This window comes from Balaenoptera acutorostrata, chromosome 6 (genome assembly GCF_949987535.1).
Source record: "Balaenoptera acutorostrata chromosome 6, mBalAcu1.1, whole genome shotgun sequence".
Taxonomy (NCBI): domain Eukaryota; kingdom Metazoa; phylum Chordata; class Mammalia; order Artiodactyla; family Balaenopteridae; genus Balaenoptera; species Balaenoptera acutorostrata.
The window spans coordinates 25,461,198-25,485,700 of NC_080069.1; the positions used below are offsets into that span (position 1 = coordinate 25,461,198).

The following is a 24,503-nucleotide window of genomic DNA, read 5'->3' on the forward strand; positions in this document are numbered from 1 at the left end:
AGCGTGACCACCGCGCTTTCCCTCCCACTGTCCGCCCCGGCGTCCCCCCGTCAGATGCGGGCGGGGCCGGGCATTCCGTCCCCACACGCACCGTCCCCTCTCCTAACGGGTCTCAGCTCCACCGGCCCCCGAGACCACAAGGCCCGAACCGGGATCGCCCCACCCACCTTCCCAGGGCGGAGGTCCAGGCCAGACCCGGGCACTGCAGTCCCGCCTGGGCCAGAGGACGGCCCGAGACGTCCCGCGACGTCCCGCTTCTGCCCCCGCCACAAGAACGCCGCTCTCAGCGAAGCTTCAGGCCACGCAAGCCCTGCACCTGCCACGACCAAAGCTCCAGGTTCTTCTCACCTCGAGGCGCATGAAAGCGGAAGGGGTGAGGCGGGCCCTACGTTGCACATGCGCAGAGGAAGCCGCTAAAGACCAGGAAGACAGTAAGAGGGAGAAAGACTACATTTCCCTTGGCCCCCTGCACCCTGGGTTGACTGTGAGCCAAGCAATCAATTTAGTACTTCAGAGTAGAAATACGGGGGGAAATGCTTATCCCAGGGTCCTGGGTGCCCTGAGACCCCTGATTGGGTGTGTGTCTGAGGCAGGAGATAGAGGGGCCCCAAGCCAGGCATTCACAACTAACCTCCCGTTTACATTTCATGGGGCAGGAAAAAGTGGGCTTCCGACACTTACAACTTAGTCTCCTGTTTACATTTGCTGAGACAGGAGATAGATGGGCTTCAGTTTAGACATTTAAAATCAGCCTCCTGTTTGCTCTCTGAAATGGAAGTAACTGCAGAAACAGGGTAAATACCCAGGCTTTGTCTCCCGTGAACACCTTAAGATAACAGTCATGGCAGGAATAGAGAGGGGCTAACCCTTGTTTGAGTCAAGGATCAAAAGGTCATATATTTCCCATCCTTGGGGCAAGGGAGACACTGCACATGTGCAGAAAGGTTCCTTGGGGGTCAAAAAGGAGGGCACACCACCCCAGAATGTGTGATGCTAAGGCCGTCGCATAGGCCTCTGGGCTGAAATCCATCTTGGAAAAAAGTTGCACAGGCATATTGGGGAGGGTCCTAGGGCAGGTCAGGTGTAGAAGAAGAAACCAGATAATTGGCCAAAGGTACACAAAGACCCAGAAGAACTGCCCTGTATAAATGATTTAACCACCTTTTTACTGCGCTTCTCCTCATTAGGGGGGACGCCCACACCCTCTCTATCCAGATGTGCATCTCTGCCTTGCTTCTGTCTTAACTAAACAAACTGTTTCTCTGTGTGCTATGTCTCTAATAATAAACTTTGTACCTGTTTTTACAGTTTTTGCCTCCGTGAGCAATGCATTTTTCACTGGGGGCAAGAGCCGGGGGTGTGGTGGCTAGGATTCCTGGTTTTCATCCAGGCTGCCCAGGTTCAATTCCTGGGCAGGGAATTAAGATCTCACTTCATGCCACCACTCACTGCTGCCTCTCCAAGATCATGTCCACACTGTGGCTCTTAGGCCATCTGTATACCTGGGTCCCAGGGCAAAACTAGGAAAGCTCGTAGCTGAAATCATATTCTCCAAATTGCTAGATCCTGATAGTCCCGAGAAAATATCCTCCTAATGGAATAGAATTTTCCGTCTCTGCATTAATTAACCTACTTGGCATCAAGGGGGCATCCTTTGTGAAGGACAAATAGCATATTTTCTCAAGAGTGAGTTCACTGGTTTAGTCATAATGGAACAGACTTCTTTTTTCATTTATTGCAATTTTCAAACCAAGCAGGATGCTGCAGGGCCTTTCTGGATACAAAAGCCTTTCCCTGTCCTCTGCTTCTTTGGAGGAAAAAGGTTTCAGCTCCTAGACTGTTGTCGCTGAGTTGCAAAGGACAGATTCAGACAGTTACTAATAAGGAAGAAGAGAAAATACAGAAACAAAGGAGGGGCAGTCAAAAACAATAGGGTAGCTATAAAACGGGGACCTGTTTCCTCCTCAAGGGATATACATAGCAATATCTATGTATGTGTCTTGTTATGCATAACAATATGTGCAGGATCTAAAACTCCCACTCTGCTGGAGGATGGTAACTTCAGATTGAGTACAATATTCCTAAACACCACCCAGTCACCTCATTACCAACAAAAGTCACACATCCTATAGGCTTCGCCCCAAATTTTTACTATAAAAACTCTTCCACAAAAATCATCCAGGAGTTCAGGTCTTTTGAGCACGAGCCACCAGTTCTCCTTGCTTGGTCTTTGCAATAAATCTTTACCTGCTCCAAACTTCGACGATTTTGTTTGTTTGGCCTCACTGTGCATCAGGTACATAAACTGGCATTTGGCAATCATTTCCTATGCAAAAATCCATGAACTCCTAACGTTAAAGGTAAATATGAAAGTATAATGAACTGACAGCCATACCATGTTTGTTTTATGCAAACCAGATGGCCCTCCTCATGACATAGGCCTAGCAAAATACTCAATATTGTTTGCAAATTTTTTGTTCATACACCTCCAATTCTGACCTGAGCAAGGCTGTTGAAAAATCATTATTCCTTCAACACTTGATGGAATATTTTCTGTGTTCTTTATTGTATATAAATATATTTCAACATTTTGTTTTAAATTATACAAAAACACAGGGTCAGTTTAATCAAAAGCATAGTGCTTGATGGGATTATTGGAGGAAATTTCCACTCTGCATCTCCTTCCCAAATGGAACCAATGTTCATTAGCCTCAACTTTATTCAGTGCAGTCCACTACACAAATACATTTTTCAAATAGGAGCTTTTCTTTTTTCCACTTATTTACAACTCATTTTGACTCAATTAAAGTGTAGTCATATTATCAAGTCAAATTATTTAAAACTACATAGTTGGGCTGCAACACAGAGGCTTGAAAGAATGAAAAAAGAGCCCCAAATCAGCGACAGAGACATCAACGATTTAATGGATGGAGGATCTTACATGTCTGAAGTGTGGTCCTTGAGTGACATCCCACCCTGTGCAGCAGACCACAGGAAGGACGTGGCAGTAGTCTTCCCTAGCAGGGGTTGGGGGGAAGATACCAGTTATAGGGGGAATTGACCTCAGATTGGTTCATCAGTTACCAGGGAAACCAACAGAGCTACATGATTCTCACCGTCCCTTTGATCAGCTATCAGCGTGGCGATGTTCTGCTCTAAAGCTAGAACAGTCATTGGCTGGGGCATGGGGCAAGTATGCAGGAAGGTTACTCTTCTGAGTAGGGTGTAGGTGAAGCAAGCACTGGTCAAGCAGGAGATGTACAAAGAGCAAGAGAACAGGCATTTTGAGTGGCCTGACCATACATACATCATACTTTTTCTTGGCTGCATGATATTTTATTGGAGGGGTATATGATTTACTTAATAAAAACCTTTTACATGGATGTTTAGTTTGTTTCCAAATTTCATTATTGTAAATATGCAGTAAATATTTGTGTCTATACTTCTTTGCATATTTGCATTATTTCTGCAATACAAATTCCAAAATATACAATTGCTAAATTAAAATAGATACGTAAAAGTTGGTAGATGTTAACAATAGGCCATCAAAGAAGCTATGCTAATTTATACTCCCACTAGGATTTGTGAAAGAAAAAGCCTTTCTGACACTTAGTAAAACAGTAAGACTTTTTTCAAGAAAATTACAACAGGGCAGAGAGATCAGACTTAACTCCAAATACAGCAAAGAAAGCTGGGGACTTATAGCTGATGAGCAAAGTGAGGGAATATGTGGATGGAAAATGACTAGAAGGAGACTTCAAAAGTAAAGGGATTCTTACTAACCTGACCTAACGAGATTCTTGCTAAAGAGAGGCCAAGTGCTTAGATGTCAAAGGTGAGGGATGAGGCTCAAGGATGAAGATTCTATCTAAACTGACTTAGCAGGATTCTTGCTAAAACTGGACTGTGTACCCCTGTCAAGGATGGGATGGATATGGAATGCTAAGGTCAAGGCTTAGTCTAAAAGAGGGTTTAGAGGAACCTGACTGAAGTTTGGTCAAGAAGGGCATTTGGGTCACATTACATGAGAGTTCCACTCCCCTCATCCCTATTCCAATACAGGATTTCACTGTTCTTTGATAAATAGTTATTACAGAGGCTAATCGAATAGATGATTTACATCTACATATTTCCACTGGGCATTTTCTTACTGTATGTGTGAGAGTTACAAGTTCCAAATTTTTTATACAAATAGGTTCTGAGACCAGAGTCCTTTGTATTATTCTGAAAACCAACTTATATTACATATAAAATTCCATTATATATTTGGATCTATTGATAGAGTTTTGTTGTTGTTGTTCCCTTGGTCTATCTATCAATGCACCATTTACACAATGTGTTCATTACTTTAGCTTTCTTATAGATTTAACTATGATAATCATATCTTTTGACTCAATTTTCAGAATTTCCCTAGCTATTCTCACAAGCTCGTCATCAAGAGAAACAGTATAACTTTCTAGGGCCAAATCTCTAAAAATAATCATGCTGAGGTTCTGATTAGCATCATACTTATGAATTGAAGTGAGACATAATATTGTTACAATGGTAAAATAATGACATTATCCAGTCTGCCAATAATATACTTCTGGCCACTGTATATCTCACTCTCCTTTAGATCCCTTATGTAGTTTAATAGTTTTCTATATATAGATATACATATAGGCAAACATTGATTCAGTTCTTTCAACTGGATTCTTATAGTAAATGAAACATTTTCACATATGGTATAATATGTATTTATTTGCACATGGGAAAGTTGTTGGTTTTGATATAGTAACAATGTTTTTTGCTTTATTCTCTGATTTATTTTTTCAACTAGTTTTAATGTTAATGATCTTGGATATTCATGCACATAATGACAAGCCACTGATTTTCAACATTTATCATTATTTGTACTTCTATTATGGGCTGAATTGTGCCCAACCCCTCAAATCAATATGTTGAAGCCCTAACCCTGAGTACCTTAGAATGTAACTATATTCAGAGTTAGAGCCTTCCAAGAAGTAATTACATTAAAATGAGGCTGTGAAGGTAAGCTCTAATCCATTCTACCTGGTGTTCTTATAAGAAGCTTTGGCTACACAAGGAGACACAAGGAATGCATACATACAGAAGAAAGACCATATGAAGACACAATAAGAGGGCAACACTAAAAAAGTCCCAGAGATCTAAAGCACGATATAGTGAATATAAACAACAGTATTGTATTATAGTCATCAAACTTGCTAAAAGACTAGATCTTAATTATCACAATCACCAAAAAGAAATGATAATTACATGACATGATCAAGGTGCTAATTGTCACTACAATGGCAATCATATTACGATACCTAAATCTACCAAATCAACATGTTTTACACCTTAAATTTACACAATATTATATGTCATATATTTCAATTAAAATTGAAATATATTTCAATTAAAATATGTCAAATATATTTCAATGTTATATGTCAAATATATTTCATCTCTCCTTGGCTTGAGACCATCTGCAAGCCAAGCAGAGATGCCACAGAAGAAACCAATTTACTGACACCTTGATTATGAACTTCTAGCCTCTCAAACTGTAAGAAAATACATTTCTCTTGCTTAAACACCCAGTCTACACTTTGTTGTTATGGCAGACCTAGCAAACCTATACACCTTATAATGAATTAAACATAATGAGCACAAAAAGTCTGGTGGAGCTATATTAAATAAGTCATAATAGACTTTAACATAAAGATTAATAATAGAGATAAAGTATATATAATCATATACTATATACATAATATATATAAAATATCTTTTCTGTGTATTTATTATTTATTCTTTGTAATTCTTATAACCTGTCGTGTGACACCTGGTCTTCCAGATGCCGGATTGACAGCAGGGAAAAAGAAATAAAAATCCCTCTACTCTGCTCTTGGGTTTGTGTTCAGGGTTGGTGTGGGGAGCCTATTAGATGGAGTCACAGCAAGAGAGCAAGGGAGTATGTCCCTACCTGGCAGAAAGTCCTGACGAAATGGGTGCTGCTCCCTTAGGTGGAGGTGCTTGGTCATGGCTGGCCCTTGGTTCAGTATAAGATAGACCAAAGATGAGCCTTCCTCTCATCTCACTTAACGAATCTTAATGGCAAAACACAAAAAGATCAAACAGGTTACAAATGACAGAAATACATCTCAGAACCAAGCTCAAGAATATTTATATGTCTACAAAATATCCACCACCCAGCAAGTCTGGAATCCAGTTAAAAATGACCAGATTTAACAAGAAAATGGGACCCATGAGGAACAAAATAAATCAGTTAAAACTGTTGCTAATCTGGGAATTCCCTGGTAGACCAGTTGTTGGGACTCCATGCTCTCCCTGCGGAGGACCTGGGTTCGATCCCTGGTCAGGAACTAAAATCCCACAAGCCACATGGCATGTCTGGAAAAAAATTTTTTTTTAAATTGTTGCTAATCTGACACAGGTGTTAGAAGGGTATTAATACAGTCATTAGCACTGTATTCCATACAGTCATTATCCCTGTATTCCATAGATTCAAAAAGTTAAGTACAAGCATGAGAGATAAAACAAAAGATTCAAATTGAACTTCTAGATGTAGATAAAAACTACAATGCTTGATATAAAAAATAAAATGGATGGGATTAAACAGCACATTATACATTTCTACAGAAAAGACAGGAAAAAAACAGAGGAAAAATTAGCAATGAACAGCAAATGGTACAACAATTTCAAGTGGTCAGATAAATATGTAATTGGAGTTCTTACAGGAGTGTGAGGGAGTAGGGGAGAAAATTGAAAGAAATAATGAGTGAAAGTTTTTCAAACTGTAAATCCATACATCCATGAAGCTTAGTGATCTCAAGTATAAGAAACATAAAGCTACACTAAGGCACATCACAAACAAATTGATCAAAACCAGTGATAAATATAAAATATTAAAAGCAGCTGGAGGAAAAAAAATTGTTTGTACAAAGAAGCCAAGATCGGGGGGGACCTTCAAGATGGCGGAGGAGTAAGAGGTGGAGATCAACTTCCTACCCACAAATATATCAAAACTACATCTACACGTGGAACAACTCCTACAGAACATCTACTGAACGCTGGCAGAAGACCTCAGATTTCCCAAAAGGCAAGAAAATCCCCAGATACCTGGGTAGAGCAAAAGAAAAAAGAAAAAACAGAGACAAAAGAATAGGGACGGGACCTGCACCTCTGGGAGAGAGCTGTGAAGGAGGAAAAGTTTCCACGCACTAGGAAGCCCCTTCACTGGCAGAGACAGGGGATGGGCGGGGGAAACTTCGGAGCCACGGAGGAGAGCACAGCAACAGAGGTGCTGAGGGCAAAGCGGAGAGATTCCCGCACAGTGGATCAGTGCTGACCAGCACTCACCAGCCTGAGAGGCTTGTCTGCTCACCCACCAGGGCAGGTGGGGGCTGGGAGCTGAGGCTCCAGCTTCAGAGGTCAGATCCCAGGGAGAGGACTGGGGTTGGCTGTGTGAACACAGCCTGAAGGGGGCTGGTGCACCACCGCTAGCTGGGAGGGAGACAGGAAAAAAAGTCTGGACCTGCCGAAGAGGCAAGAGACCATTGTTTCGGGGTGCACGAGGAGAGAGGTTCCTTCCCTGTGTGCCCACAGAAGGCAGAGCACTGCCTAAGCAAGTTCCAGAGACGGGAGCGAGCTGTGGCTATCAGCTCGAACCCCAGAGACAGGCATGAAATGCTAACACTGATGCTGCTGCCACCAAGAATCCTATGTGCAAGCACAGGTCACTATCAACACACGCCCCCAACCCTGAGAGCCTGTGGAGCCCACCACTGCCAAAGTCCCTTGATCCAGGGACAACTTCCCTGGGAGAACACACGGCATGCCTCAGGTTAGTACAATGTCATGCCAGCCTCTGCTACCAGAGGCTCACCCCACATTCCAGTTATGACTACCATACCCCTCCTTCCCACCAGCCTGAGTGAGCAAGAGTGGCCTAATCAGCCGCTGCTTTAACCCCTCCTGTCTGGGTGGGGAACAGATGCCTGAGGGTGATCTACATGCGGAGATGGGACCAAAACCAAAGCTGAACCCCAGGAGCTGTGCAAACAAAGAAGAGAAAGGGAAATTTCTCCATGCAGCCTCAGGAGCACCAGATTAAATGCCCACAATCAACTTGATGTACCCTGCATTTGTGGTATACCTGAATAGACAACAAATTGTCCCAAATTGATGAGGTGGACTTTGGAAGCAACTGTACACTTGGGTTTTGCTGTCTGCGACTGATTTGTTTCTGATTTTTATATTTATCTTAGTTTAGTTTTTAGCGCTTGTTATCATTGGTGGATTTGTTTATTGATTCAGGTGCTCTCTTATTCTTTTTATATATTTTTTATTTTAATTACTTAATTTTATTTATTTTTTCTTTCTTTTTTTCTCCCTTTCCTTCTGAGCCATGTGGCTGACAGGGTCTTGGTGCTCCTGCCTGGTGTCAGGCCTAAGCCTCCGAGGTGGGAGAGCCGATTTCAGGACATTGCTCCACCCGAGGCCTCCCAGACCCACGTAATATAAATCAGCGAGAGCTCTCCCAGAGCTTCTGTCTCAATTCTAAGACCCAGCTCCACCCAATGGCCGGCAAGCTCAAGTGCTGGACGCCCCATGCCAAACAACTAGCAAGACAGGAACACAACCCCACCCATTAGGAGAGAGGCTGCCTAAAATCATACTGAGTTCACAGACACCCCAAAACACCACCAGACGTGGCCCTGCCCACCAGAAAGACAAGATCCAGCCTTATCCACCAGAACACAGGCACCAGTCCCCTCCACCAGGAAACCTACACAACCCACTGAACCAACCTTAGCCACTAGGGGCAGACATCAAAAACAATGGGAACTACGAATCTACAGCCCGTGAAAAGGAGACCCTAAACACAGTAAGTTAAAACAAAATGAGAAGACAGAGAAATATGCAGGAGATGAAAGAGTAAAGTACAAAATGAAGAGGATATAGGCAGTGTAACTGAAAAACAATTCAGAGTAATGATAGTAAAGATATCCAAAATCTTGGAAATAGAATAGAGAAAATACAAGAAACGTTTAACAAGAACCTAGAAGAACTCAGGAGCAAACAATGATGAACAACACAATAAATGAAATTAAAAATTCTCTAGAAGGAATCAATACCAGAATAACTGAGGCAGCAGAACGGATAAGTGACCTGGAAGATAAAATAGTAGAAATATCTGTCACAGAGCAGAATAAAAAAAAAAGAATAAAAAGAATTGCGGATAGTCTCAGAGAGCTCTGGGACAACATTAAACGCACCAACATTCGAATTATAAAGGTCCCAGAAAAAGAAGAGAAAAAGAAAAAGAAATATTTTCAGAAGAAAATATTTGAAGAGATGATAGTTGAAAACTTCCCTAACATGGGAAAGGAAAGAGTCAATCAAGGCAAGGAAGTGCAGAGAGTCCCATACAGGATAAACCCAAGGAGAAACATGCTGAGACACGTATTAATCAAACTAACAAAAACTAAATACAAAGAAAAAATATTAAAAGCAGCAAGGGAAAAGCAACAAATAACATACAAGGGAATCCCCATAAGGTTAACAGCTGATCTTTCAGCAGAAACTCTGCAAGCCAGAAGAGAGTGGCAGGACATATTTAAAGTAATGAAAGGGAAGAAATTACAACTAAGATTACTGAAAATCTGAAAAGTAAATTAAGAAAACAAACCCATTATCAACTTCAGTACAAAGAATACAATACTTAGAAGTAAACTTAACTAGAGGTGAAAGACCTGTACACTGAAAAGTGTAAAAAATGATGAGGAAAATTAAAGAAGACACTGATAATATGGAAAGACATCCCATGTTCATGGTTACTATTTTTAGAATGTACATACTACCATAGTGGTCCACAGATTCAATGAAGTCCCTATTAAAATCCCAATGGTGTTCAATACAGAAATAGAAAAAGCAATCCAAAAATTCATAGGGAACCACAAAAGAGCCCAAATAGCCAAAACAATCTTTCGAAGAATAAAGCTCAAGGGATCACACTTCCTGCTTTCAAAACATATTACCAAGCTACAGTAATTAAAACAGAATAGTACTGGGTTAAATACAAACATATAGACCAACGGAACAAAATAGAGAGCCCAGAAAGAGACCCATGTATATACAAGAAACAAAATATCACCACTGAATACTCTCAATCAAATACTTATGAAAAGTCCTAAATACACTTTTGTCAAATGTTTGAATCCTAAACGTTAGTAGCATGGAACATAAAAATACATCCAAAAAAAACCAACACCATTTTATATTAATTTAAAATAAAGTCACAAAAAAATGGTATAGGCTTCTCATATCATAAAGCTTCCTTCCAACCTGTAACAACCATTACATCTTCCCAAATGCAATCTAGATTTCAACAAACAGGAGCAATACCACCACCACCACCACCACCACCACCAACAGCAACAAACAGCTGTAACAGAAAATCCTGATGGGAAGGGAGAATCTGATTTCCGGAATTTCTACTTTATGTTATTTAACATATAAATTTTCAACAAAGAGTTATGAGGTATGAAAATAAACAACAAAGTATGATCCATGAATGAGGAAAAAAATGTATATATACATATATATATATTTATATATATGTGTCTGTGTGTGTGTGTATATATACATACACATTGTCCACACAATGTGGACATACACATATACACATTGTCCAGGCATAAAAAGACTTTAAATCACTCTCTTAAATATTCCCATAGAACTAAATGAAATTTTGGACAAAGAACTAAAGGAAATCAGGAAAATGGTGCCTCACCAAGCGATGAATACTAATAAAGAGAAAGAAATTACAAAAAGGAATCAAATATATATTCTAGAGTTGAAAAGTGCCACAACTGAAATAAGAAAGTCATTAGGGGGATTCATTAGCAGATTTAAGCAGGCAGAATAAAGAATTGGCACATTTGAAGAAGAACTGATTGAGACTATCCACTCTGAGGGGTGGAAAGAGGAAAGAGTGAAGAATAACGAGCAGAACGTAAAAGACCTACAAGACATCATCAAGTATGACAACATATCCATAATAGGAATCCCACATGGAGAGAAAGGGATAGAAAGTCAGGGAAAATATTTGAAGAGATAATTGTCCCAAACTCCTCAAATATGATAAAATACATGAAAGTACATATCCAAGAAACTCAGTGAACTCCAACAGGAGATCTACACAAAAACACTATATTAAAATTGCAAAAACTAACAACAAAGAGAATTTTGAAAGCGTCAAGGGAGAAGGCTGGTGGATTTCATATTCACGTGTTGAAAGAAAAACACTGTTAACCAAGAATTCTATATCTGGTAAAACCATCTTCCAAAAATGAAGGACAGCAGTGATATAGGTAAGATGGCAGAATAGGAAGCTCCAGGTATGTAACCCCATGAAAACTCTGAACTAAACAATAGAATACAAATAGCTTTGTGGGAGCTCTAGAAACCAGCCAGTAATCTGAAGCAACAAAGTGAATGCCCAGTAAAGAAAGAGTCACTCTCAAAATGAGAGCAAATTTCGTGACATTTTTGCTCACTCTTATCCTAACCCATTCCTGGCTCAATATGGTGCAGTAGAGTGAAAGCTGCCCAATTACTGGTCCTCCATTGGGAGAAAAGTAAAAGAGTGCAACTTGATTGCAATGTGTGGCATGCCAGGCAATGTCTGAGAGTCTGATTTCTGTCTCACATGACTCAGAGCTGAGATAGGAATAGTGGAATATTTTGTATATCAGATTGGTGGCTGTGAAAGCAATGATGGATTCAATGGCCCATGAAAACTTCATGGCAACTGTAGACCTGCACACACCTGGAGGGCAGAGATTATTGACAGAGGAATACAACAGAACATTTAAGGGCCAAGAAGCCAGGGGTGAGGCTCTTGGAGAAATGAAACAATTAAAAACAGCTGTGTGTGTGGCAGAATTAGGGGCTTGAAGCTGGGCTTTACACACAGGCCCAGTGAAGGCACATCCTCATAAAAGATCGGAGACGACCTGAAGTCTTTACACCAGGCTGATTAGTGAAGGTTTTCCTCTGCAAGTATCCAGTCTACAAGGCTGGGAGAGGTGGCTGTGTTTTTCAATATGCAATTTTTGACAAAAACTCACAAAATACAGAAAAAACAGGGAAATGTGGCCCATTCAAAGGAACATAATAAATCTCTAGAAAGTGACACTAAAGAAACACAGGCTTCAGGGGCTTCCCTGGTGGCGCAGTGGTTGAGAATCTGCCTGCTAATGCAGGGGACACGGGTTCGAGCCCTGGTCTGGGAAGATCCCACATGCCGCAGAACAGCTGGGCCCGTGAGCCACAATTACTGAGCCTGCGCGTCTGGAGCCTGTGCTCCGCGACAGGAGAGGCCGCGACAGTGAGAGGCCCGCGCACCGCGATGAAGAGTGGTCCCCACTTGCCACAACTAGAGAAAGCCCTCGCACAGAAACGAAGACCCACCACAACCATAAATAAATAAATTAATTAAAAAAAAAAAAAAAGAAACACAGGCTTCAGAGTTGCTAGATGAACTCTTGAAAACAACTGCCTAGGAAGTCAGGAAGGTGATGTATCAACAAAGTGAGAATATCAACAAAGAGACAATTTATTTTAAAAAAGCAAATGTGGAGCTAAAAGTGTAAATTGAATATTTCACAAGAGGGGTTCAAAAGCAGACTGCAACAGGCAGAGGAAGGCATCAGCAAAGTTGAAGACAAATCACTTGAAATTATTAGTTCTCAGAGCAAAAAGGAAAATGAATGAAGAGACGTGAACAGACCCTAATGGAATTATGGGAATCCAAAAAAGAAGACATTATGGGAATCCAGGAAGAAAAAAGAGTGAGAAAACAGCGGAAACCTCGTCTGAAGGAATAATGGACAAAAACTTCCCAAGCTGTGAAATACTTGGATATAAAAATACAAGTTAAACGAACTGTAGGGTGAAATCAAATAGACCCACGCTAAAACACAGAGCTCCTTAACAGATGAAACAAACATTGATGGAAGGGAGAAACAGTAAGAGTTGGAGACTTTGATAGCCTTCATTCAGAAATGGGAGAGAACAACCACACAGAAGATCAGGAAGGAAACAGAAGACTTAAACAACAGTATCAACCAAATGGACCTAACACACACATATATACACAGCTCTCTACCCAAAGACAGTAAATTATAGATTTTTCTCAAGTGTACATGTAACATTTCCAGAATAGGCCATATGTTAGGCCACAAAACAATTCTTAATAAAAATTAAAACTATTGCAATCACACAATGAATCTTTTTCTATCACAACGGAATAAAAGTGGAAATCAGTAACACAAGGGAAACGAAAATTCACAAACATGTGGAAATTAAACAGCACGCTTTTAAACAACCAATGGGTCGAGGAAGAAATTACAAGAGAAACTACAAAATACCTTGAGACCAAAGAAAAAAAATACAAAATACCAAAACTTACGGGATGGAGCACAAGCAGTGATGAGAGGGAAATTTATACCTGTAAAGGCTTACATTTAAAAAAGAATAAAGATCTCATATCCACAATCGAACATCTTCCTTAAGGAAGTAGAAAAAACTTAACCCAAGGCCAGCAGGTGGGAAAAATAATAAATATTACAGCATACATAAACAAAACAGAAAAACAATATGGAAAGTCAATGAAACCAGGAGTCGGTTATTAGAAAAGATCAACAGGTACCTCAAGATGGACACAGAAGAGACTCCTGAATTTCCCTCCTTCCATGGATGCACTGAATATACAGCTACACACAGATCAATTCCCTCTGAAAGATATCAAGAAACTAACTTTAGTGACTCCTACACATTGGGAAACTGAGAAAATACCCACAAGGAAATGTGTAGGAAAGGATGAGACACACTCTTACTATAAACCCCACCCAAGAACAGCGCCTTATAATCTTTCTGAAACCACCAACTCCTAGCCTCTTCCCAATTAGCGCACTGTTTGCACCACATTTCTAATGTCCCAAATTTTAAGGCTGCCGCCTGAGGGATGGGCCCCCAAATCATCTAGCTCTGAGAGCCAAACGGGCTTCCCTTCACAAGTCCCATGGTATTAGAGCAAACAAATAAGCAGTTTTTACAAGGTGCTTGAGCACTCCCTCTGGCTATCTCCCCAAGCTCAGAGCAGAGGGAACACACACAAATGCTTATCTCCCAATTTCTTCCTGGAGGGTGTTGGACTACATACTTTGCCAGCTACTGTCTGAGGGCCCAGCTTCTAATCAGCTTGCATTTCAGCTGACTGGAATCCTGCCTAGAGCCCCAAAGAGCCAGTGGGTACTTACCCTGCTCTCTCCCCCCAGCTTCCTTCAACAATAAAGCCAAATCTCCTGCATGTCCCTGGAGGGAGCTTGTCTACACATTTAGAACCCTGACTTTTAAAACTGCCACCTGAGGGATGGACCCCAAAATAACCTGCCTCTGAAAGTCAACTGGGCTTGCATTCCTGAGCACCACAGTACTATAGCAAACAAAGAAGCAGTTTTTAAATGGATGCATGAGGATTCCCTGTAGCTATACACCCAGACCCAGCATGGAGGGAGATGACAAAATAATGCCCATCTCCCAGTTTCTCCCTGGAAGGAAGTTGTATATTTTCCTAGCTGCTGCCTGTGGTTCTGGCTTCCAGTTAGTCAGCATGTGGAAGCTCACTGGGATCCTTTTGTGAGCCTGGTAAACCTGGTGGACATGTCCCCTGCTATCTCTCCCAGCTCCAAGTAAGACCAAATTTTTATCTTCTCTCCTGAAAGGAGCTTGTCCACACCTCTAGCACACCAGTTTTCAACTGCCACCTAAGGGACTAGCCCCCAATTCACCTAGCTCTGGGAGCTGAAAGGGCTCAGCCTTCATGAGTCCCTGGGACCACTAAAAACAAAGGCTGTTTTACTTGGACAGAGAAGCATTCAGAGCAACTATTTCCCTTGGCTCAGCACAGAGTGAGGAAGAAAAAACTCTTCCAGCTCTGGATTCTTCTTCATAGGGGCTACCCGGCATATGTCATATTCTGACTTTTCCAACTCCTGCCTGATAATTGGGCTTCCAATTCACCTGCATCAGGGAGTTAAAGCAGCAGGCAACTGGCAGTTGTCCAGAAGCCTACACAGGCATATGAGCATTAACCACATCTTTGAGGACACTGATGGGTCTTGGAACACCCTCAACTACTGGAAGTCACTAAGAACAAAGACAATGATTTCAACAACCAGGCCAGGCTGATTAAGGAGGTTCATATCCTACACAAGGCCAATCTGTCAAAACTGGGAAAAGTGGCTGTTTTATACAAAAACCAACACAGAGAGTCAAAGAAAGTAAAGAAACGGGGATGTTTCAAACAAATAAACAGATCTCTAGGAGCTGACCTTAACGAAGTGGATATAAGTGAATTACCCAACAGGGAGTTCAAAATAATCGTAATAAAGATGCTTACTGACGTCAGGAGAATAAAGCATGAACAAAGTGTGAGTTTCAACAAAGAGACAGAAAATATTAAGAAGTACGAAACAGAAATCATAGATTTCAAGAATAAATGAACCGAAAAATTCAATACAGGGCTTCACAAGCAGACTAGGCCAAATGGAAGAAAGAATCAGACAAGGCAGTGGAAGTCATCTAATCAAAAGAGCAAAAAGAAAGAAGAACAGAAAAATGTGAAGATCACATAAGGGACACCAGTAAGTGGATCAATATATGCGTTACAGGTCTTCAAGAAAGAGAAGGAAAGAAAGGGCAGAAAGCATATTCAAAGAAATAGTGCTAAAAACTTCCCTAATGTGGGGAAAGAAAGAGATACCCAGATCGAGGAAGCCCAAAAACTTCCAAAGAAGATTAATCCAAAGAGATCTACACATAGACACACTATAATGAAATTTTCAGAAGATAAAGACAGAATCGTAAAAGCAAGAACAGAAAAGCCACTTGTTTAATACATGGGAATCCTCATAAGATTAACAGATTTTTCAGCAAAAAATATTGCAGCCCATAAGGGATAGGAATGATATATTCAAAGTGTGCAAAGAAAAAAAAACTGCCAAGAATACTGTATCCAGCAAACTTGTCCTTTAGAATTGGAGAGACAGAATTTTCACAGACAAACAAAAGCTGAAGGAGTTTATAAAAAAGTTGTTAAAAGTTCTTCAATCTGAAACTTGAGGAGACAAGAATATACAATGGAGAAAAGATGGCCTCTTCAATAAGTGGTGCTGGGAAAACTGGACAGCTACATGTAAAAGAATGAAATTAGAATACTCCCTAACACCATACACAAAAGTAAACTCAAAATGGATTAAAGACCTAAATGTAAGGCCAGACACTATAAAACTCTTAGAGGAAAACATAGGCGGAACACTCTTTGACATAAATCACAGCAAGATCCTTTTTGACCCATCTACTAGAGAAATGGAAATAAAGACAAAAAAAACCCAAATGGGACCTAATGAAACTTCAAAGCTTTTGCACAGCAAAGGAAAACATAAACAAGACGAAAAGACAACACTCAGAATGAGAGAAAATATTTGCAAATGAAGCAACTGACAAAAGATTAATCTCCACAATTTACAAGCAGCTCATGCAGCTCAATATCAAAAAAACCGAACAACTGAATCCAAAAATGGGCAGAAGACCTAAATAGGCATTTCTCCAAAGAAGATATACAAATTGCGAACAAACACATGAAAGGATACTCAACATCACTAATCATTAGAGAAATGCAAATCAAAACTTCAGTGAGGTATCACCTCACACCGGTCAGAATGGCCATCATCAAAAAAATCTACAAACAATAAATGCTAGAGAGGGTGTGGAGAAAAGGGTGCCCTGTTGCACTGTTCGTGGAAATGTAAATTGATACAGCCACTGTGGAGAACAGTATGGAGGTTCCTTAAAAAACTAAAAACAGAACTACCATATGACCCAGCAATCCCACTACTGGGCATATACCCTGAGAAAACCATAATTCAACAAGAGTCATGTACCACAATGTTCATTGCAGCTCTATTTACAATAGCCAGGACATGGAAGCAACCTAAGTGTCCATCAACAGATGAATGGCTAAAGAAGATGTGGCACATACATACAATGGAATATTACTCAGCCATAAAAAGAAACGGCATTGAGTTTTTTGTATTGAGGTGGATAGACCTAGATCTGTCATACAGAGTGAAGTAAGTCAGAAAGAGAAAAAGAAATACCGTATGCTAACACATATATATGGAATCTAAAAAAGAAAAAAAAATGGTTCTGAAGAACCTAGGGGCAGGACAGGAATAAAGACACAGAGGTAGAGACTGGACTTGAGGACACGGGGAGGGGGAAGGATAAGCTGGGACGAAGTGAGAGAGTGGCATGGAAATATATACACTACCAAATGTAAAATAGATAGCTAGTGGGAAGCATGCACATAGCACAGGGAGATCAGCTCAGTGCTTTTTGACCTCCTAAAGGGGTGGGATAGGGAGGGTGGAAGGGAGAAGCAAGAGAGAGGAGACATGGGGATATATGTATATGTATAGCTGATTCACTTTGTTATAAAGCAGAAACTAACACACCATTGTAAAGCAATTATACTCCAATAAAGATGTTAAATAAATAAATAAATGGAATCATATGGTATTCATGATTAATTATATCTGCTACGCCCAAATACATTATAAAAACACCTTCAGAGTGGAATCCAAAGAGAATCCCATAATAATATTGTAATTATCAAAATCTTTTTTTTGACACACAGGGTTAACATAAATTAAAATGGCACATAAATGATGCACATGGGTCCAATTATATAGTACAACACGTATGTAAAATCTGACAAAAATCTTTCTAACACCTACATCTAACAGCAGCTCTTTAAAGAAATTCCATAACATTTCAAAATCTGTGGCTCCTAAACCAGGTCAACTCCCAAAAAGAATATGGTGTAAGATTAGAAAAGTATATCTGGGGAGTGAAATTAATGAACAAAGCAGAAAGAACTTCCAGCCAGTAACATTTTTGGAACTTTCCACTTTATTAATAATAACCTCTTATGGCTCCTAAGTACTCACCTCAACATGAATATGTCTCCCCATTAAAGCAACAGCAATATAATTAACAACACTTCCTACACTCATGTTGTGCCTCTCTTTCCTTTTTCCTGTGGCCAACTCTTGAAAGTGTCATTTACGTTTCACATCCTCCACTTCCCAGCCCTACTGACACCCAGTCCATGGCAATCTGACTTGCGTCTTAACCCATCCATTAAAACTGCTCTCACTACAAGTCATTAACCGTCAATTATTCCTAAAACCAACAGACACGTTTCAGTCTCTGTCTTACTTGAAAGCTCAGCGATACTTGCCTCCTACAATTCTCCCTCTCAGTTTCCTTTGTGGGCTTCTTGCCCTCTGACCACCTCTCTAATATTTATGTTTCTTGGTCCTCTGGCCTATGTCCTATTCTCTCTCACTCTGTTTACTCTCGCACTGGAAGTACAAGCTCAGCATGTCCAAGGAACCAGGCTGATAATGCCAGAAGCTAGTCATTGATTTTAGCTTTACCACAAATGGGATGGCCAGACATTGTGTGCTCTGATGTGTTCAGTGTGACATACAAAACTAGTAAGAAATTACTCTTATTAGAAGCCGTTAATGCTCATTTTCAGTTGTAGGAAATTCAGGACATAGAGGAAGAAGTTAGAAAGCACCACGAGGAAACAGACAGATCTAGATTGTAGAACATCCTACAGGAGAGCAAATCAATGGTGTGGAAAACCACTCAGGATTAGAAGATATTTAAGAGTTAACCACAACATGCCATGTGTGGACCATTTTTGGATTCTGATTCCAAGAAATACACTGTCAAAGAGATGTCTTTATGATAATCAGCAATATTTTAATATGGACTATTGGATGGTAAAAAAGAATCATTGGTAATTTCTTCAGAGGTGGTAATAGTTTTATGAGAAAATGACCATATTTTTAGAGATGTATGTTAAGGTGTGTAGAGGTGGAATGAAAATAATGTTTGGGATTTTATTTCAAATACTTCAACAACTCAACAAAAAAGAAAAAAATTAAGTTATCATATTCCTTCCTCCTCTGCCCATCTGAATCTGTCCCACCTCGTGTTTTATTATCTCAGTAATATCAGTGGCATCACTCATTTGCTCAACTAGGAAATCCTGATTCTCTGGTCCCTGAGCTTCCACTTCTAATCAAAGCTTTGTAAAGCAAAGTTTTGTCAATTATATCTCCTCAATATCCCTCAACTTGTCTCCTCTCTATCCCAACTGTCTCTACCGTACATAATTTTAATCCACAATTTCTACAATGACCTCCTAGTTGGTCTCTTGGGCTCCAGTCTGATCTCTCGTTTATCGTTTACCTCACCACTAGAGCCTAGGGATTTTTCTGAGGTGCATCTCTAACCATGTCAGTGCGTCTGTGATCTGGCTCATGAGAACTCCTCCAGTCCCAATTCTTGAACTCTTATCTTGAACTCCATGTCTGAAACAGTGACCTTATTATAGTTCCTCACAAAATGCAGTATCAATGGCCTTTTCCAGTTATGACAGAGTTGTCTGCTATTGGAATTACCCTCCCACCATCAATAATTATAAAATGGACATAAAAATATAAAAATGGACAAGTCATATGAAATAACTGTTTTTAGGCATTAGTTAGTAGACAGCACAGGACTGCCATTCCTAAAAGAAGATAAATATATAAGGTGGGTCCCACATTCCGCTGTTTCTCTGCCTAACGGAAATCTCCAAAACTGCTATGTAGGAAAATGGAACCCAAGCAGAGAGTTGAAGTTTTGCCAGGCAGAGGAAACAGATTCTAATGTGTCTGGAATTTGCAAGGCAGAGTACACAGAGGAAAGAGCCACAAAGAAAGGTGTCCCAGAAATCTGCACAGCTGTTCCCTCGAAGTTCCTGGCCAAATCCAAAACTGCACACAGACAGAGCAAGATTCCACAAGACTCACGCAGAGCATTGAGAGTGAACAGAAATTTCATAGGTAGTACAGTGCTGGAAAGACATTAGATTTCTGAACCAGACAGAGTAGAGAGACATTGGTGAAAACCCTAGGCATTCAGTTGAGACCCAGAAAGGCCATTCTTTGGGCATGAGGACTAGAAGAAAAACCAAAATAGGCCCGCCCTAACAAAGTCTAATTCCAAGCCTCAGTAAAACTAAAGTGATCCATCAGTAGGTTAATTGTCTGTCAGAACAAAGCACACAACACTCTCTAGAGAAATACATAATATAACCCAGAGTCCCTGTATCATAGCATTCATAATGTCCAGCAAAGATAAAAAAATAATAAGACTTGTAAAAAAGCAGGAAAATAACAGCTTTAATCAAAAAAAAAAAACATTCAGTAGAATCAGACCCATAGAGGCCATATGTTGGAATAATTATAAATAATTGTATAAATAGTTTAAGACTGTGAAAAAATATAAACAAATTGGCAGAGAGGAGAAATCCAGCAAAGAAATGGAAATTTCAAAAAAATACTTTAAATTATAGAACAGAGGAATATAATACCTGAAATGCCTAAAAATCCCTGGACAAACCAGGGGTAAAAGATCGGTGAAACTGAAGATACAATCAATATAAATTATCTAAACTGAAGTAGAGAAGGAAAAAAAGATTTTTAAAAAACAGAGCCTCAACGATTTGTGGAACAAAGTCAAGAGGTCTAATATACATGTAATTGGATCTCCAGAAAAGAGAAAATAGGTTAAAAAAACTTTTAGAAAATATAATGCCTAAAAATTTTCCAAAATTAATGAAAGATAGCAATCTTCAGATCCAAAAAGTCCTGAAAATCCCCAGCAGAATATATACAAAGAAAATCACATGTAAGCACATCACAGTCAAATTGCTGAAAACCAAAGATAATGAGAAAATCTTAATGTCTGCCAAATAGAAAAGACAGAGGGAACAACAATAAAAATGGTTGATTTCTCACTGGAAACAATGGATACCAGAAGAAACTAGAATGACACTTTTTAAGTGCTGAAAGAAAAAAACGCTTCTCGCTTTTTTAGCTGGCCTTTCCAGACTCACCAGTTTAGATTGTGTCCCTCCTACGTGCTCCTGTAGAATACTGTACTCCCCTATCACAGCACTTGCTTAATTTCTTTTTTTTTTTAAAGGATTTTCTTATTTATTTATTTATTTATTTATTTTTGGCTGTGTTGGGTCTTCGGTTCGTGCGAGGGCTTTCTCCAGTTGCGGCAAGCGGGGGCCACTCTTCATCGCGGTGCGGGGACCGCTCTTCATCGCGGTGCGCGGGCCTTTCTCTATCGCGGCCCCTCCCATCACGGGGCACAGGCTCCAGACGCGCAGGCTCAGCAATTGTGGCTCACGGGCCCAGCTGCTCCGCGGCATGTGGGATCTTCCCAGACCAGGGCTCGAACCCGTGTCCCCTGCATTAGCAGGCAGATTCTCAACCACTGCGCCACCAGGGAAGCCCACACACTCTTCTAAAATAAGGGAGGAACACTCCCAAACTCATTTTCCGAGGCCACCATCACCTTGATACCAAAACCAGACAAAGATGTCACAAAAAAAGAAAACTACAGGCCAATATCACTGATAAACATAGATGCAAAAGTCCTCAGCAAAATACTACCAAACAGAATTCAACCACACATTAAAAGGTCCATACACCAAGATCAAGTGGGGTTTATCCCAGGAATGCAAGGATTCTTCAATATATGCAAATCAATCAATGTGATACACCATATTAACAAATTGAAAGATAAAAACCATATGATCATCTCAATAGATGCAGAAAATGCTTTTGACAAAATTCAACACCGATTTATAATAAAAACTCTCCAGAAAGTGGGCACAGAGGGAACCTACCTCAACATAATAAAGGTCATATATGACAAACCCACAGCCAACATCATTCTCAATGGTGAAAAACTGAAACCATTTCCTCTAAGATCAGGAACAAGACAAGTCTGCCCACTCTCACCACTATTATTCAACACAGTTTTGCAAGTCCTACCCATGGCAATCAGAGAAGAAAAAGAAATAAAAAGAATCCAAATCGGAAAAGAAGAAGTAAAACTGTCACTGTTTGCAGATGACATGACACTATACATAGAGAATCCTAAAGATGCTACCAGAAAAGTACTAGAGCTAATCAATGAATTTGCTAAAGTTGCAGGACAGAAAATTAATGCACAGAAACCTCTCACATTCCTTTACACTAACAATGAAAGATCAGAAAGAGAATGTAAAGAAACAATCCCATTTACCTTTGCACCAAAAAGAGTAAAATACCTAGGAATAAACCTATCTAAGGAGGCAAAAGACCTGTACTCCAAAAACTATAAAACACTGATGAAAGACATCAAAGATGACACAAACAGATGGAGAGACATACGACATTCTTGGACTGGAAGAATCAATATTGTGAAAATGACTCTACTACCCAAAGCAATCTACAGATACAGTGCAATCCCTATCAAATTACCAATGGCATTTTTCACAGAATTAGAACAAAAAATTGTACAGTTTGTATGGAAACACAAAAGACCCCGAATAGCCTAAGCAATCTTGAGAAAAAAAAAACGGAGCTGGAGGAAACAAGCTCCCCAACTTCAGAATATATTACAAAGCTACAGTAATCAAGACAGTATGGTGCTGGCACAAAAACAGAAATATAGATTAGTGGAACAGGATAGAAAGCCCAGAGACATAAACCCACACACCTATGGTCACCTAATCTACAATCCCTATAAAAAATCTCAATGCCATTTTTTACAGAAATGGAAAAGCTGATCCTAACATTCAAATGGAATTTCAAGGGACGCCAAATAACCAAAACAATCTTGAAAAATAACAAAAATGGAGAACTCACGTCTTGATTTCAAAGTTTACCACAAAGCTACATGAATTAAGTAATTAAGCATGGTACTGGCATAAGGCTAGACATATAGACAAATGGAATAGAACTGAGAGTCCAGAAATAAACCCATATACCTACAGTCAACTGATTTCAACAAGGGTGCCAAGACCATTCAATGGGAAAACAATAGTTTCTTCAACAAATGGTACAGGGACAAATGGATAACCACATGCAAAAGAATGAAGTTGAATCCCTCTCTCACAGAATATACAAAAATTAAGTCAAAATGGATCAAGGGCCTAAAATAAGAGCTAAAACTATAAAAACCTCAGAAGAAAACATAGGGGTGTATCTTCATACCCTGGATTTGGCAATGTATTTCTTAGATATGACACTAAAAGCACAAGCAACAACAAAAAACTAGATAAATTGGACTTTGCCAAAATTAAAAACTTTTGTGCATCAAAGGACACTATCAAAGAAATGAAAAGACAACCTATAGAATGAGAGAAAATATTTGCAAATCACATACCTGATTAAGGGTCTAGTACCCAGAATACATAAAGAACTTTACAAAAAGACACCCCAGTTTAAAAATGGGCAAAGGACTTCTAGAGGCATTTCTCCAAAGATATACAAATGGCCAACACAAGAAAAGTGGCTCAACATCATTAGTCATTCAAGAAATGCAAATCAGAAATGCAAATATACTTCACACCTACTAGAATGGCAAAAATTAAAAAAAAAAAAAAGTATACATTGGTAAGGATGTGGAGAAACTGAAACCCTCCTCCATTGCTGGTGGGAATGTAAAATGGTACAAGCCACTGTGGAAAACAGTATGGCAGTTCCTCAGTAAGTTAAAAATAGAATTACCACATGATCCAACAATTACATTGCTAGGCACATACATAAAAGAGTTGAAAACAGGGATTCAAACAAATACTTGTACATGAATGTTCACAGCAGCACTATTCACAAATGCCAAAAGGTGAAGCAATCCAAATATCTGTTAACAAAAAAACCAAAATGTGATACACCCACACAATGGAATATTACTTAGCTTTAAAAAGGAATGAAGCGAAGAGTAGCCCCTGCTTGCCAAAACTAGAGAAAGCCCGCGCACAGCAACGAAGACCCAACGCAGTCAAAAATAAATAAATTTTAAAAAAAAGAAGAAAAAAGGAATGAAGTACTGATAAATGATGCCACAAATTGGATAAACAATGAAAACATTATAAGTGAGTGAAGCCATAGTCATATATTATATGATTCCATTTATCAGAAATATCCAGAATAGGTAAATCCATATAGACAGAAAGCAGACTGGTGGGGGCTAGGGGCAAGGAAAAATGCGAAGTGATTGCTTAATGGGTACTGGGTCTTCTTTGGGAGTGACAAAAAGGTTTTACAACTAGCTAGTTGATGAGTGCACAACGCTGTGCACGTACTAAATGCCACTGAACTCTACACTCTAAAATGGCTAGTTTTATGTTATGTGAATTTCACCTAAAAAAAAAAAATCTCAATAGTCATGGTTTCTAAAGACAGTGTATTGTATCCCCTTTTAAAAAGCTGAGTTTTACAAAATAC

The 24,503-nt window shown here is 39.7% G+C and overlaps 1 protein-coding gene across 8 annotated transcripts in view; it reads right to left on the reverse strand.

The window, feature by feature from the left end:
* Positions 1-24,503, reverse strand: part of LOC103000102 (serine palmitoyltransferase 1-like) — a 241,929-nt gene that overhangs the window by 176,681 nt on the left and 40,745 nt on the right. For 2 of the 8 annotated variants that reach the window (XM_057547879.1, XM_057547881.1), the window contains one exon: positions 5,984-6,107. The exons of 4 other annotated variants lie outside the window; for them this stretch is intronic. The gene's annotated coding sequence lies outside the window, so the exon portion shown is untranslated. Of the gene's footprint in view, positions 1-167; positions 840-5,983; positions 6,108-24,503 lie in introns of those variants that run through there. 2 more of the 8 variants (XM_057547882.1, XM_057547883.1) reach the window with 2 other exon arrangements.